The 17,525-nt window shown below is 45.1% G+C and overlaps 1 long non-coding RNA gene across 1 annotated transcript in view; it reads right to left on the reverse strand.

The window, feature by feature from the left end:
* LOC138472500 (uncharacterized) overlaps positions 1–17,525 on the reverse strand; it is an 823,178-nt gene that overhangs the window by 401,058 nt on the left and 404,595 nt on the right. The gene's annotated exons all lie outside the window — the stretch shown is intronic.

The following is a 17,525-nucleotide window of genomic DNA, read 5'->3' on the forward strand; positions in this document are numbered from 1 at the left end:
TATTCACAATCCTATCTAGATACGGCACAGGCTAATGTTATCAATTTCCTCCAGCTGTGACACTTGTTAACATTGATTAGTATGTTAGGATGCAATGCAAGGCAACATTTTCATTACTGTCATGGAGAGATTTGGGCTGGTGGTCACAAACCTTTCTAAGGGCCTCATCACGAGTTGGGCGGTAACGCCGGCGCTAATAGCACTAGCGTTATCTGCCCTACCGCCAAACCCACCGGCGCTATTAGCGCTGGATCACGGGTTTGGCGGAACTGGAAATCCCTATTCCTCATTGAGCCCATTCAGGAATGCCCCATTCCCCATTGGGCTCAATGGGGAAATTTCGCGTTCTTACAGCCGGCGGATTTCCCGCCAGCAGTATGAGCGCAAAATGTCAGCAGATTTCTCCCACGCTAAGAGCTCGGGGAATTCAGCCGAAGCCGTGATTCGGCGGACCCTTAAATGCGGCGGTAATAGCGCCGCATTTAAGGGTCACCGCCAAACTCGTGATGAGGCCCTAAGTGTGCATGGGCCAAGACTATGGCAGTCTATGTTATGGAAATGTAAGGTAGAGTGGCGGGGGCTTTTTGGTGTAGAGTAATTGCTCTACACCCCACCGATGCCACACTTACGGTTTCTGTTGGTGTCTGGTAACTGCTGGCTTCTCAGGCTTCCCCTGCTGACACCTGCGGACACATTCTGGAGTGTAAGCATGTAGTAAATGTACTACCCCTTTGCCCGTGTGTCTGGCGAAAAACCTGTTCCTGATTTGGTCTTTTCTGACCCTTTTTTTCAGTGCCCCACCTTGCATCATTGTTGTTCTGAGTATATTATATTAGCATTTACCTGACGACAATACATACTTAATCAGTCAACAAGCTCATAAACTGGCTAGGTCCTTGTTCTCATCTTTGTGCTATTGTATAGACACACTTATGGGCAATGTCTCTGCTGTCTGTAAATATGTTATTGTAAGTCATTTCTGATCAAAACTGACATCCCTATTCTTCAAATAAATAAAAATACAAGTGCCATTTATTTGTGGGTGAGAAGTCGAACTTTCATGCCAGGAAACGCATCCTTGGTAACCACCCAAAATACGAGTTGTGACAGCATGACTACCAATTTCAGTTCTCCTTTCACTTCCTGTTTTCCACCAAATGATGAGACAATAGGGTTGATAAACAACCGTTTTTTTGGTTTTATTTAACCTTAAGCAGTTTTCAAAGGGGACGTGTTGTTGGGTTCTTCTGCAGTCCACCGAGTTTGCAGATAGCTGATTCTCGATTTGATAACGATGGGGTGCTACTTCTCTAAATAACAGTGTGAGCACTGAAAATAACACAGATTATGAAATAAGGCGCATGCACACTTCTGAAAATTATGAATGCTGCTGCTTCAAATAAAATAGCAACATGCCTCTCAAACAAAAATGAACTTTGTAGCTACTATTATGACCAGTGCTTGCAAGAAGCTTTTAGAGCCAGTATAGGCCTCGTTCAAACATTTTACTATGAGAGCTGAAGAAGACGCAGGAACAAATAGTTCATACAACTTTCTAAAAACTGAAAACAGGTCGATAGCCTCTGATAATGAGATTAGGATAGAAAGAGGGAAGGAGACCGATTCCTTGCCTACTCAAGCCTCGGTTTATTCCTTCTGAAAAGTTCAGGGAATCTTGGCAGAGAGCCAGGATAAGGAAACGCCCTGGAGATTACCCAAGAGAAGGCAAGGGCAGGGTCGGAATGGGACAAGAAATAGGCCCAGACACAAAAAAAAAAATGGCCCACCCCACGCCTCAAAAAAAGTGGCCCTCACACCATCATCCGTGAAAATTCACGACTTTACAGAAAATGCTAGTTATATGAGGTAGTACTACAGTTCCAATGCTTTCTTGTCCTGCAGGAAGAGACCTTGGTGGCCACTGTTTTCTCCAGTCCATCCGACACATCCCAGAGAGCGCCCTAGGTACACCAAGAAGGTTTGCATTGCGCTTTACGGGGGTAATGTTTCTGCAGCTCCAAGTGGAAGCATGCATGTCACTATCATCACCCCTCGGCCATGTTTAGGAGATGTTCTCATCAATACATTTATGTTAAAACTGGGTTGAAAGTGTGCGGTCCTGTGATGAACAGGAATTAGGAGGTCTAGGCGAGTAATAGTAACCAGTAGCCAGATCATGGGATTTAACACTCACTGTCTGCAGCAGGTTACAATATGCGGTCAACAGCACTAACAGATCCAATTCTGCAGTGCACACAACACACAAGCAATGGAAATGACCCAAGAGTCGAATCACACAAGCGCTCTAGTTCCCCCACACCCGGGGTGAAAATAGCGAAACTGCTGCAGTGCCTGCCTTTCTGTGTTTTCTCTGTCACTCGCCTGCCTTTTGGACTGCCAAGTCCCCAGAGGCAGAGGCAGAGCACCTGCCCAATCCCCTAAAATGCCCCCTGCCTGGTGCCAGAAGCCACAACTGAGGGAGGAGTGAGCTTGCACACCATTTCTAAAATGGTTAACTGCACGAAGATGGGCAGGGCAGGGCTACTACAGCCCTCAGCAGTGCATGCAGCCCTCACACATATCATGGGCACGTACTGGGCAGGGCTAGTATCACTTGCAGACAGAACAGGTATAAGACATATTATTAATTATGTAAAATGTTCGTTTTTTTTTTAAATAAAAAAATTCTAAAATATACTGTTGACATGTTGCAAAAAGAGAGTCGATGGTGTGTGCATTATATACAGTGCAAGTGGTAAAAATAGAACTTTACAAACAAAAACATGATCGTCATAATATGCATTGTAGTCCACCACTGCACCCACCCACCAATCGCCTAGACCCCAGCCGAAGATAGTGAGGTGGACCCTTAAAACCTCAATGTACAACTGATTGCCTTCTTTTTATAATTATCAAACATTGTATGTGCAGGTATGTGTATTTATGAGCACAGATTTTATAGCACAAGTAGCTGTGAAGCAAGGAAGCTGCACAACAAGGAGGAATACCGATACGGCATGCATTATTTTCTCTACAAATTTGTTGCAGCATTATGTTTCCAGCATTCGATTTTTTTACCTGTAACCAAGCCAGGGCGAGCAATAATCTTGCGCATGAGCAGTAGGATTTTGTTGCAGAGAGAACGTGTTTGGCATGATTCGTAAGACTTCGACAAAACAAGGAGCCGGCAATGCAAAACAGGCCACAGTCAGAGGGAGAATTGTAACAACAAATTATGGAACTTCTGTGAGAGGTTCGTTTTCCCCCTGCACTTAGGCATGTCTAGCTACTCGGCAATAGGTAGCCGTAATTATGTGAAAAGCGTCAAAGAGACTTCAAGTAAAATGAAGTGGAATGCCAGAACAGTCCCAGGACTGTGAAAACGGTTGTAAAACACAGTGGAAAATAAATAATAACAATAAAAAATAAAAGCAGTGCAACTCAGTTTCAGTTAGACTGGGGACAGAGGATTGGCTAGGCCTGTATGTGTCTTCAGTCTTACCTCCTGTCCAAATGATGAGCTCAGGCTCAGCCATGCCAAGGCCCAAGAAAAGCAGCAAATACACAAGCCAAAGTGGTGGCGAGTGTGAATCGAGTCGATGATGACACCGGTCCACAACGCCGATGATGGCTCCTCCTCTCCGCTGCTGCCGGCTGTGCTGGGATGGCTGCCTGCTACACACTGGCTGCTGCTGTGACGGTGGCCTGAGCCTGAGGAGCCATGAGGTGCCAAAGCATAACTTGGCATGGCAGCCCGGCGCTATTACTGCAGTCTGCAGACTGCCTGCTGCTGCCTCTGTGTGTACGGCTGAATCTGCATGCAAAATGGCCAGGCCCAATATCCTGAATCCAGAGAGATGTCACATCATGGAATTGACCTGACCTCTCCAGGCCTGGCACTGGTGGCGCAGAGTCTGTCCTGCATTTAATTGGCCAGCTCTGTCGTTCCCTGGCAGCCCCCAGCCCTAGGCACTCAGACAAGTTGCTTTCAACTTTGCAAGTGCAACACATGTGTTGTTGTTACTTGGGAACCTGCAAAGTTGAAAGCAACTTAAATGGAGAGTCTGCTGTTTTGTTGTGGCGCGTGTGCACAGTGGCCCAGCCCAGCAGGCTGCAGCCCAGAGCCCAGCCCAGGCAGTGACAGGTGTTACAATTCGCACTTCTCTCACACAGGAGCGTGGCCTGACTGGTGCTAGCCACACCATCACTAGATGCCCAAGCCTGAGGCTGGGCTGAGGAGGCTACACTGAGGGAGGCCAGAAAGCACTGCACGGCTGCCCCTCCTTACTACTAGGCATGCATGCATCGTAAAAATCATCAAAGCAAGGTAACAACGTGTGTGTGTTACTTTGCTCTAATGATTTTTACAATGACTTAAAGTAACAAAAGTTGCAAAATAATTTTACTGAAAAACCCCTACAAAAATAGTCATGGGATGGCTTGGTGAAAAACTGGCCCCCCGGTCCTCAAGGTTGTTCGGTCAGTGGCCGAATGACCGATAGCCCAGTCCGACCCTGGGCATGGGCCAACCAGCCATCATACTTGCCTTTTAATTGTAAGCGAGACTAAGGCCCTTGGATGAGATTGCCTGCAGTGGCTTTGTGTCATAAATCCCCAAAGTTATTTATGAAAAGGATACGGTAACCAAAAAGGATACAATTAATAAGGGTCTTCCGGATCCTTTAATTCACATGACTTGATAGAAGGGATGTCAATTTAGACCTTCCAAGTGAGACAACTCTCTGACTGGTGGAACAGGCAGAGAGGAGGATCACTGGAAAGGGCGTGGGACAGTTATAGGAAGGCAGCCTAGGGAAAAGAAAGCATAATGAGAATCTATCTCAACTGGCCTTTCTGAAAGAATGGTAATAATGCAGATTCCAACACTAACCTGTAGGCTTAGAACTGTAGTATTCACCAAAGTCCATGAAGTATCCAGAAAGAAAAAAAAAACAACGACAAAGGAAGGTTAGTAAGGGAGACTTATCCCGAACGGCACGAGGCTCTCGCTAGTTACCGGGTTGGTGCACCACAGGATAGCGTTCATAGTTCTGTGCACAGACACCTTCAAATTAAAGTTGTAGTCGAAGATACACCTTCCTATCCCACCAGGAACTGTAACGCTCACCTGATTCCCGTAGAGGCGCCGGTCTTGACTGGGCGTATACCGTATCTTCAAAGGTGATGTGTAACACACGGCTGGCTCTTTGGGCTGGACCTCTGTGCACTGTATGTCTGACTTGAAGGGTAAGATGTCTGCAGATAGAAAATATGGGATTAAGGAACTGGGTTATTGAATGTCTCTCTCTTCTTCCCTTTCTCTTCTCCTGTAGAACCCCAAAGGTTAACGCTCTCACCTTAGGTAAGTGAACGCCGTGCTCTCCATCTGCCTCGGGGCAGGGTGCTGTAACCAGTTTCTTCACTGGATAAGGGGAGCAGGCCTCTTGACTTCAGAGGACTGCTGTCCGTCGTTTACTGCACGAACGGTAAGTTTCGAGTAATTCTAATGTCTTTAAAGTCTTTAGTAATGATGTTTCTTGTTTTGCAGGGTTCCGGCGATGGCGGATGACGGGCTGAAGTGAGTTGAAGATGGAGCCCGTGTGATGAATAGAAGCGCCTGGAAGCACGTAAGTAAGCGCTTGTTGCCTGCTTCACGATGCGCTCTAACTGTCTTTTCATTTTGCAGGTACAAGTTCGGAGCGGCTGCAGGGTGTCGGAATACCCACTGGGTTAGATGTGGAAAGGAGTAATGGCACGTGAGTATTAAAGTTCCCCAATGTCTTTAAACGCACCTTGTTTTGTCTTTCAGATGCGGGATGCAGCGCCGAAGGCCTCCGGAGCGTGCAAAGAGTTGGTAAGCTTTTGTCTTTCAGATGCCGGAATGCAGTGTGAAGACCTCCGGAGCGCACGAAGAGTAGGTAAGCCTTTGTCTTTCAGATGCCGGAATGCAGCGCGAGGCGTTGGTGACAGCCGATGGACCAGGTAAGTGAAGAGCTGTCACTGAAGACCGTAATGCTAACCTGTTCTTTCTTGTCTTTATAGGTGTTGCTGAAGACTGGATTCAGGATGGTAAGCCTTTTTCCTTAGGCCCAGGATCAGATGCAGAAGACACGATGAGCGTTCTGCTGCAGAGGATGCAGAATAGCGCAAAGCAAGATTCATCCATCGGGTGTGGTTTAAATAGCCTCCTGTAGTGCTTAGGTGTCTCCTTCCACAGCCACGCCTAGGTAAGAAAAGAGTTCCTGCTTTCCAGAAGAGTTCCAGTGTTCTGAATCTAGGGAGTGGCTCCTGCCCCACCCAACAGGAAAAGTAGTTCCAAACAGAAGAGGATCAGAGGCTCAACTGGCAGGCAAGTAAGCAGCATGGTCTGCTGCAGGTAAGTCCACCCAAGCATTATGAGCCCGGCGCTTCCAGCGCTGGGACTGGGCATATTTATGAGCCTGGTGCCACTGGCGCCAGGACTGGGTCCAAAAGGTCCCAATTGGGACTGGTTGGCACTCGGAACCTGGGTTATGGATCTGCTTCCAAGGGAGTTGGGAAAAACCTGACCTTTTGGAAGCAGAGATCATGACAGGAACAGAATTTATAAGGAAATGAACCCACCTGTTACTTCCTCACAGGCTTTAATCAACCAGGTGCTGGATACACGTGAATCAACTACACGTGGCCAGAACAGCCATGCTTGAAGAGTTCCAGCGTCCGCGTGCGATTTACACACGAACAAAGTTCACGCAGCTAGGACAGCCGCGCTTGAAGAGTTCCAACGTTCATGTATGATTTTAAACGCGAAACCAGTACACGCAGTCAGGACAGCCACGCTTGAAGAGTTCAAATGTCTGCGTGCGATTTACACGCGAAAACCAGTTCACGCAGCCCGGATAGCATCGCTTGAAGAGTTCAGAGTCTACGTGGGTATTTTCACGTGAACAGGAAAACTGCATCCAAAAGAAACCGGGCCTTGCGTGTGAGAAGACACGCTAACAAAGTCAGTTGTAGATGCAGGAGATCGCGTGTGAAGGAAACACGTCGAAGAAGGCCAAGGAAGCAACTGACTGGATGCGAGGACGCAGATGAAAAGTTCAGCTACCAAGACGCAATCAGAAGCAGCGAGTGGCGTTTCCACGCTGCTTATAAACGTTCTGCCGTAAAACACGTGACTAACCGAAATCACATGAATTTCAATGACGTGAATAATGCAGACGTAGTTTTCCTGGTAATACATCAAACAACCTCCTTCTTGAGTAAAACCGTCTAGCTGTTCTATGAGCATAATCCGCTCTACGCACAGACGGAGTTCCAGATCCAGAGGTACAGTGTCCAGTATGCATGACAGTGCCACCCCGCAAAGGAGCAGCATCTCCCCTCTTCAAGTGGAATTTTTTTCACAAAGCAGGAGCATGGATATTGGAAAGAGGTTCCCATGATCTGTCTTCTGGGCCATAACCTTTCCAGTCCACTAGATAAAAAGGTCTGCCCGTACGTAATCTCACATCCAGTATTTCTTGTACCTCAAATTCATCTGATCCTTTCACAGAAACAGCGACAGGCCGTATAGGCAGCCTAGTGGCATCAGAGCATGGTTTTATGAGTGAGACGTGAAATACCGGGTGCACTCGCCATCGTTGTGGCAATGCTAGGCAGACAACAGCTGGATTAATCACCTTGAGCACCTCATATGGTCCTATATACTTAGGTAACAGTTTCTTTTTACCAGGTATCTTCAAGTTCTTTGTGGATAGCCATACTCTCAATCCTGGTTTGTAGACCGGTGCAGGTTTTCTGTGAGTATCCACATAGCGCTTATCTCGTTTTTTAGCCTGCTCTAGCTGTTGTATTACCTTTCTTTGCACGTTCTTTAGATCACTGATAGTACGAACGGCTGCAGGAGTGTCCAAAGATAACCCGGAATCCAACGGAATGGATTTGGGGTGTTGCCCATATAGAAAGGACTAGTTCCTATGGTACTATGGTAGGAGTTATTGTAAGCAAATTCTGCTGCTGGTAAGACCGTGATCCAGTCCGCCTGAAACTGAAGACACAAACACCGCAGATATTGTTCCATAGTGCTAGTGGTCCTTTCAGTCTGCCCGTCTGTTTGGGGATGATAAGCACTAGACATCCTGTCATCAATAAGTAACGCTGAGGTTAGTGCTTTCCAAAAGCGGGAGGCAAATTGTGATCCCCTGTCAGTAATTATCACTGAAGGTAGACCAAAAAAACAGAAGATATGCCTGATAAACAAGTCAGCTAGCACTGCAGCTGTTGGTAACCCAGTGCAGTGAACAAAAAGACCAATTTAGCAAAGTAGTCTACCACCACCCATATGGTATTGTAACCGTTATTACTTGGGAGTTCCACCACAAAATCCATTGATTTCATGTGCCAGGGTTTGTGAGGCACAGGTAGAGATTGTAGTAAACCCACTGGTTTTCCAGGAGGGCTCTTGCATTGGATGCATACTGAACACGTAGAAACATAATCAATTACATCCCGTGTAATAGAAGGCCACCAACACCATTTCCTGAGCAGCTCAAGGGTTTTCTTTTGTCCAGGATGGGCTGCTACAATTGAATCGTGCCCCCAAGTGAGAGCCTGGTTCTGAGTGGTTTCTGTTGGCAGGTAAAGCACCCCTTGTGTGAAAGGTAAATCGTTGTGGATGTCTAGATTCAACTCCTGAACCGATCTAGGATTTTGTTTTACCCATTCCTGTAGTTCTTGTTTGAGGGAAGACTGTGCAGAACAACTACATATCACATGATCTGCTAGCAATGTATTTTGAACCCGAGGATCCTCTTTCTCATCCTCACTGATGCGGGATAAATCATCTGCTTTAACATGTTGTCTGGCGGGGCGATATGTGATTTGGAAATCAAATTGAGCAAAAAACAAATGCCATCTAGCCTGGCGAGCGGTAAGACATTTCATAGTTTTAAATGCCTGAAGATTCCGATGATCTGAATAAACCAATACCTGATGCTTGGCACCAAGAAGATGATGTCGCCATTCTCGGAAAGCATCCTTAATTGCAAGCAACTCCCGTTCAGTAACGGTATAGGTCTGTTCATAAGGTGTTAGTTTATGAGAAAAGAAAGCAACAGGATGCTCCTCTTTGGTTTCTGCAAAGATTTGTGAAAGGACTTCTCCCGTAGCGACACTGGAAGCATCCGCTTCTACAATAAACTGACAATCAGGGTCTGGATGTTGGAGTACAGGTGCAGTGGTAAATGCTTCTTTTAGTGTCTCAAAAGATGTTTGAGCGTCCGGATTCCAACAGAAAGATACTTTGGAGCTAGTCAAGGCTGTCAATGGGGCCACTATTTTGGAGAAGGAACGGATAAACCTGCGGTAGAAATTCGCAAAACCTAGGAATGATTGTAGAGACTTAACATTATGTGCAATAGGCCAATTCAATATAGCTTTCACTTTGGAACGGCTCATTCGGACTCCTTGATTTGTGATATCATAACCCAGAAACTCAACTTCCTGGGTATGAAAGACACATTTCTCCACTTTTACAAAGAGGTTGTTTTCTCTGAGTCTTTGTGGAACAGCGGACACATGTTTTACATGTTCTGATAAAGAGGATGAATGTATCAATATGTCATCCAAATATATCACAACGTACTGGTCCATCATGTCTCTAAAGATGTGGTTCATGAAGAACTGAAATGTGGCTGGAGCGTTACAGAGACCAAAAGGCATCACAAGATATTCATAAAGGCCGTACCGCGTCTTGAAAGCGGTCTTCCACTCATCACCTTCACGGATGCGAACCAGATTATATGCTCCCCGTAAATCTAATTTAGAAAAATACACAGAAGTGCCAAGTTGATCAAACAAAACGTTTATCAAGGGTAATGGGTAATGGATATTGTTCTTGATGGTGATGTCATTAAGAGCCCTGTAATCAATGCATGGTCTTAGGTCTCCCTCTTTTTTAGGAACAAAGAATAATGGAGAGGCAGCCGGCGATTGGGATGGCCGTATGAACCCCATATCAAGAGCCTTATCAATGTCATCTTTTAATACAGCATCTTCCTTGGGAGTTAAAGAGTAAACGCGACCAGTAGGTATCTTAGCCCCGGGAATTAGATCAATAGGACAGTCATACTGTCTATGAGGAGGTAGTTGTTCTGCCTGCCCCTTATCAAAGACATCTGCATATTCAGTGTATTCAGATGGTATATGTGTACTGCTCTGATGTACGACACTGATAGAGAAACCTCCCTCCATAAAGGCCAGGATTTGTGATTTGGATGACACCCCTTGACTGGTCAAACAATGTTCGTTGCAATAAGTGGAGGGATATTGAATCAATCCCGTAACCCAGTCAATGATTGGATTATGAAGAGTCAGCCAGGCAAGACCAAGCAATAATTTGTAATGAGGAGCCGCGATAACATCAAAAACTATTTCCTCTGAATGCCCATTTGATAAAGTCATACAAATAGGTACCGTCTCTTGAGTGACCATACCTGAAGTTAAGACTGACCCATCCACAGTGTTCACTGTTTCAGGTTTGTTTTTAGTTATCAAGGGTATAGAGCATTTTTTTGCATATGTAATATCGATGTAGTTATTTGTGGCTCCGGAATCAACCATGGCCCTGGAGACTAACTCTTGATCAGCGAAATGCAGTGTCACCTCTACAGCTATAGGTTTGCAAGCTGGAATGGTACCAGAGTCCGATTTAATACTCGACACAGGGACTCCTTTTAGTGTCGAGTTTTGGCGTTTCCCCAACGCTTGACTGGTCTTTTGGGACATGCCGCCAGTACATGCTCGGATGAACCACAGTACATGCAGAGATTGTTTTTTCTACGGTTTTCCCTTTCTGCATTAGATAATCGGCCTCTCACCGCACCGATTTTCATGGGTTCAGGGTCATTAGACGAGGCTGCTGGTACCTCAGAATGGCCTGATGTCTGCAAGAAGGGTTTTCTTTCTACTTTGCGAGCATTTCTTCGAGAATCGATTTGTAGAATCAAATTGAGCAATTCTGTGAAACCCGTAGGGACCACAGGAACTGTAGACAAGGCATCTTTTAGTTCTTCTGATAGACCCTTGTAAAAGACTGCGTTTTTTTTATCTTCGGGCCATTTGGTCTCGGCGGTTAGTTGATTAAATCTGGCTATATAAGCTAATAGCGTTTGGTTGCCTTGTTGTAGATTGAGCAATTCCAGATCTGTGGCTTGCGTAGAATAACGCATATCAAATACCTTGCTCATGGCAGATAGAAGTTCGTCACAATCGTACAACAAAGGACTATTAGTCTCCAATAAAGGATTAGCCCAAGCAGCAGCTGTGCCCCCCAAATGGGAAAGCACGAAAGCCGCCTTAGTAGTTAAATCAGGAAATGAGTTAGGCCAGCACAAGAAATGTAGTCGGCACTGATCGACAAAGGTTTTATAGGTCTTGGGATCTCCTCTGAACCTTTCTGGAGGAGCCAAAGGAAACTGCGTTGGCATAATTACTTGAAGGTTCTCCCGTGGTGGTACCGTGGTACCGGATCCGGATGCAATGGCAGCTGCAGCCAGTGTTACCGGAGGAGTAGCCCTCATAGCGTCTTGCATAACGTCCATGCGATGATGCAATGTGTCCTGTGCCGTAATTATTTCATTTCTCAAGTCTGTGATTAATTGAGTCAGAACCGTTAAGGGATCCGTACCCTCCATGGCTTCTGTTTCCGTCATAAATCCCCAAAGTTATTTATGAAAAGGATACAGTAGCCAAAAAGGATACAATTGATAAGGGTCTTCCGGATCCTTTAATTCACATGACTTTATAGAAGGCATGTCAATTTAGACCTTCCAAGTGATACAACTCTCTGACTGGTGGAACAGGCAGAGAGGAGGATCACTGGAAAGGGCGTGGGAGAGTTATAGGAAGGCAGCCTAGGGAAAAGAAAGCATAATGAGAATCTATCTCAACTGGCCTTTCTGATAGAATGGTAATAATGCAGATTCCAACACTAACCTGTAGGCTTAGAACTGTAGTCTTCACCAAAGTCCATGAAGTATCCAGAAATAAAAATAAAAAACAACGACAAAGGAGGGAAGGTTAGTAAGGGAAACTTATTCCGAACGGCATGAGGCTCTCGCTAGTTACCGGGTTGGTGCACCACAGGATAGTGTTCATAGTTCTGTGCACAGACACCTTCAAATGAAAGTTTTAGTCGAAGATACACCTTCCTATCCCACCAGGAACAGAACTTATAACGAAATGAGTCCCCCTGTTACTTCCTCACAGGCTTTAATCAACCAGGTGCTGGATACATGTGAATCAACAACACGCGACCAGAACAGCCGTGCTTGAAGAGTTCCAGCGTCCGCGTGCGATTTACACGCGAACAAAGTTCACGCAGCTAGGACAGCCGCGCTTGAAGAGTTCCAACGTTCGCGTGTGATTTTACACGCGAAACCAGTACACGCAGCCAGGACAGCCGCGCTTGAAGAGTTTCAACGTCTGCGTGTGATTTTACACGCGAATCCAGTACACGCAGTCAGGACAGCCGCGCTTGAAGAATTCTAATGTCCGTATGTGATTTTACACGCGAATCCAGTACACGCAGTCAGGACAGCCGCGCTTGAAGAGTTCCAACGTCCGCGTGCGATTTACACGCAAAAACCAGTTCACGCAGCCCAGACAGCCGCGCTTGAAGAGTTCAGAGTCTACGTGGGTATTTTCACTTGAACAGGAAAACTGCATCCAAATGAAACCGGGCCTTGCGTGAGAGAAGACACGCTAACAAAGTCAGTTGTAGATGAAGGAGATCGCGTGTGAAGGAAACACGTCGAAGAAGGCCAAGGAAGCAAATGACTGGATGCGAAGACGCAGATGAAAAGTTCAGCTACCAAGACGCAATCAGAAGCAACGAGTAGCGTTTCCACGCTGCTTATAAACGTTCTGCCGTAAAACACGTGACTAATCGAAATCACATGAGTTTCAATGACGTGAATAATGCAGACGTCGTTTTCCTGGTAATACATCAAACAACCTCCATCTTGAGTAAAACGGTCTAGCTGTTCTATGAGCATAACCCGCTCTACGCACAGACGGAGTTCCAGATCCAGAGGTACAGTGTCCAGTATGAATGACACTTTGCCATGCAATTTCCCCTCCCGAAATGGACAGATCAAGACAGTCGGCATTTGAAATATAAAGAAAGACACCAGTAGAAAATGGAGTTGGGAGGGTGAGAGTCCAGATGGCTAATGACATGAAGTAATCCAAAGTCCTGCCATTAGGTCCCCGCAGATGTGGCAAAAAGGCCAAGGTGTGGGTGTTTGAGTAAGTTAAAAGGGCCAGGCAGAGCCAGGGAATGCTGTCAGATGGGCAGAAGACTACATACACAGCTGGCATTACAAGGACTGTCACTGGGGCATATGCAAAGAAGGCTAAGGAGTAAAGCACAGAGTCACCCCAGCTGGAGCCTCAGCAAGGGCACGAGATGGGACAGGTCCCCCTGAGAACAACAAATGTGGGCAGATGGCAGTAATACTGATGCTGTGCTTACCCCAGAATACAGATAGGCAGTAGACAATGCATATAGTCACTACAAAGGAAAATAATGCACTGCCAGTGTATAGGTCGGTGATCCAACACAGAATTTAATTTAAAAGTATTTGTATTGCATCACATCATGTGCCAGTATCATCATGAGCAGTATACATGCCATATATGTGTGTTGGTATGCAAGCAGACATAACAATTGTAAAATGGTCAACATGGGCAAAAGAGATAATACCTCAATCAATAATCTACACCATTGGATTCCCGGGTTGATATTGGCACTGGTGATAGGACCATCATCCTCCAAACAGTGCATGCCAGTTGATATAATAGAGTGGTGCATCAAGTTGCTACAAAAGCAAGAGCAGTGGGCCTCGGATGACTAACTTCTTTCCATACTACCCCCTGTTCATTACACCATGTCGGATGTGTGAACCATTCTGATAATATAGAAGTTGGGTTCTTCATCCGCCTCAAAGCCACCACCAGATTTGTCACAAGGAACGCAGTCCCTACAAATGATCTAACCCAATCACTAAGAGGTTCCACGATGCCTAGTAAACATAACTGAGCTCTTTTAGGCTCCGAAAGATCATCTGTTGCCGACACCTCACACCAAACTGCATCCCAAAAAGCAGCAACCAGTGGCCATTGCCAGGCCAAGTGTAGAATGCGCCACACCCTAAGGAAGCTCTAGTGGTAGAGAAAACATTGCAATCCATGTGTGCAAATAACACAATTGAATGAGAAATGTATACTGCAAAAGTCTATAATTCAGAAATACTGATTTGGAGTGCTGCAGAATCTGTGACCATGTCACCTCTGTCAATTCCACACCCAGATATCTTTCTCACCACCACATAAGGGCAGTGTAGCCCCTGTTTTCCGTCTGGTCCTATTCCAATCCAGGGAAAACACATTCCGGGCCTAGGTCAGGGACAGGCCCCATGGATACCAGCATCCCCGCCCCCCAGGCCTGCCATGTAGGGGGAGGGTGCTGCACCTGTCAAATAAAAATGCTGTTAACAGGAGATGAGCTACACTCTGAGTTCTTAGATAACCACAGTAGATTTCATAGGGATCCCAATGGGAACACTCTTTACACTTATTTTACTTATAATGTTTCCTATTCCCCTTCCTAACATACTCCATGCCATGAGTGCCAACTAGATAGGGACCCGCTACACCAGCTCACCCTTCCTTTGAGAGGTCTAAGGGACCCACAGGGTGAGTATGACTCAACAGACCCCTTCCCTAACTCATGCAGGCCACCACATCCAGAGAAACTCGAGAGGAATTGTTCCCATCAGGGATTGTTATAGTAGATTCATCAAAAGATAATTGGCATATAAAAATGCAAGGTGGAAATAAATCCAATAATTTCAGTATTCAGGCACTTGGCATAATACAGGAAATGCCTGCCGTGACAAACAATGAATGATTGTAATATGCAAAACCGCGGTACAAGGAGACTTCTGTATATGTTTAATTATGCACAGTCAGTACTGGACCAATAGGAACCAGATCATAGCGAAACCATGGATAATAAGGTCCAACACCTAAACTAGTCATTATGACACAGGTACATTTGTACATTTTAAATACATTCAATTATTAAGTCTCAGTGCATATTAAATGCAAGTTCAATCGTTGAGCAAAAAATGTGTATGTGATGAAAAACACTTGTTACATGAAGAAACATCAATTATGTACATAAATGTCAAGGGTCAACACCAAGAAAATAAAATAATAGAGGTGCTTCGGAGGTATGAAGAGATAGAGACCGCCTTCTTCAGGACCATAGACAATTGGGGACCCCGTGGATAAGAGCATAAATACACCGAAACTCAAGACAAAATCATGGGTATACGAATCTTGCCAAGTGAAATTAAACACAACAAAAGTGAAACACCAATCACCAATTGGTAGAGCCTAACAGGGAAGTGTCAACACTAACTCATCGAAAGAAGCGTCCATCTGATCGCCATGATTCACATGATGCGTGTCGTGGAGTTTTGCCTCTCTGAGCACAGTGAGCAAGGGGTCTACGTCTGGGTTCCCCCAGGTAATTTAGGGTAACCAACCCCAAGTTCCTTGCAAAAATACAAAAAAGGTAGCAGGTGCCCCTCTCCAGACGTGGACCCCTTGCTCACTGTGCTCAGAGAGGCACAGCTCCAACTCACTGATGAGGCCCAACAAGGCTGAAACACGTGTCTGGGGTTTGCTGTTGGTACTCCGTTCAAAGGACACCCGCTCGTCATCCATACAAGAAGATTGTCACGCCTTTAAAAATGAAATTAAATCATTCTCAGGAGGACTGGGTGATGCAGAGGAACGCATTTCCAGTGTTGAATGAAGGTATGGAGAATCTTCAACATAGAGCTTTCCAACTAGAAACATAAATTATGGAATTGGAGGATAGAAATAGAAGGGACAATATTAGGTTCTATGGAATACAAGAAAAATCTGAGCTTAATGACACGATTACATTTATGGAAAACTGAATTCCTAAAGCCCTTGCCATCTCTTTCACACCTCCACTTGAACTTCAAAACGTATGCCATTAATTCTTATTTGCCATAAAATATACAAATCATCTGACTTTTCTAAAGCTCCACAAGGTAAGAGGAAGAGATCTTTGGTAGTGGGCACAGTCTTCAAGAAGCTTGGAATGAGATATGGCTTGCTTGAACCTGCCAAAATTATAATCACCATTCCTGATCAGCCAAACAAAGGATTTTAGAGCATGATGACCTGTACACCTTCATACAATCCCTTGAACCTACATCCATGGAGACATTTTTGCCAGCTCTCCACTCCATCTTCTACATCCCGTCAAGATGATTCATTTTTTCTGCATGCTACAGCTAAACATCTTAAAAACAAGATCGGCAAATTCATGATATCTCAGAACAAAACTGAATCCGTGGCTTCTTCCAATGCACCAGATTCAAAGACAGACCAATGAACAAATAGAGCTCCGCTATCAAAACAGGGGATTCGAATTTAGCATCTCTACAGGAGTAATTGGAACCTTCATGTTTCTTTTTTAAAAATCTTTGCACCTCCAATTCTAATTCAATCAACTCTCCTATGATTACATATTCCTAATTACTAATATTTATATCTCTAACAATAGTTCTCGTGTTCCTCTTCTAGCTTGATCCTAATGTGGTCGGGGTCCGGCTGATCTCCAATGCGCCTTCTTGTTTTCTTCCTCCGGTAACCTCAATAAAAACTAGCATTGCTTTATATTTCTCATTCATCTCAGCGTACTCATTTTTCTTATCTTTCTACAGTCATTAAATATTACGCAATTCTACATTTCATTATGTTCTGTTTATTTCCTTTTCTGATCCATGGTAAACCTATAATACTATCCATCTTCTTATTTTAAATGTTACCCCTTCCTTCTGTATTTCTCTTAAGTGTTTATAAGATCATATGCTTATACAATGGGCTATGGAAGCTTGGTTTAGTATACCCACTTTCGAAGTGTAGGTGTGAATATGGCAACTCCCCTTTTATCTCTATATTCCATTTTCACTCCTCAGATTCTGACCATACACATAATATTACTTCAGAGTTTTAAAGTTGTAACATGGAATGTTAAAGGCCTCAATCACCCTATCAAGCATCAGAAGATTTTATCTAATTTAGTGTAAGATGGACAGCCTCATTACGAAGAAAATCCAGCACCCGCAAATTAGTAATTACCAGTGTATTCCAGCCCCGCCGGACCCGGTAATTGCCATTTTCGCGGGTGCCTGTGCAGGTTGATCCCCATTCCCATTGAGCCATGTAAGGCTCAATGGGAATGGGGATGCCTGTAGCACTGGCACAGTTCATTTCCGTGCAGGTGCTACAGGCTTGCTGTGCTGGCGGGTGCCTTTCATTCCACCAGGCCAGGCCTGGCTGAATGAAAGGCACCCGCGAGCACAACTCAGAGTTTGCCGGTCTGGTAACAACGGTACCGGCAAGCTTACCGGTACCGTTGTATCCGGACCGACAAC

Source organism: Ambystoma mexicanum, chromosome 8, assembly GCF_040938575.1.
Source record: "Ambystoma mexicanum isolate Mex_15411 chromosome 8, UKY_AmexF1_1, whole genome shotgun sequence".
Taxonomy (NCBI): Eukaryota; Metazoa; Chordata; class Amphibia; order Caudata; family Ambystomatidae; genus Ambystoma; species Ambystoma mexicanum.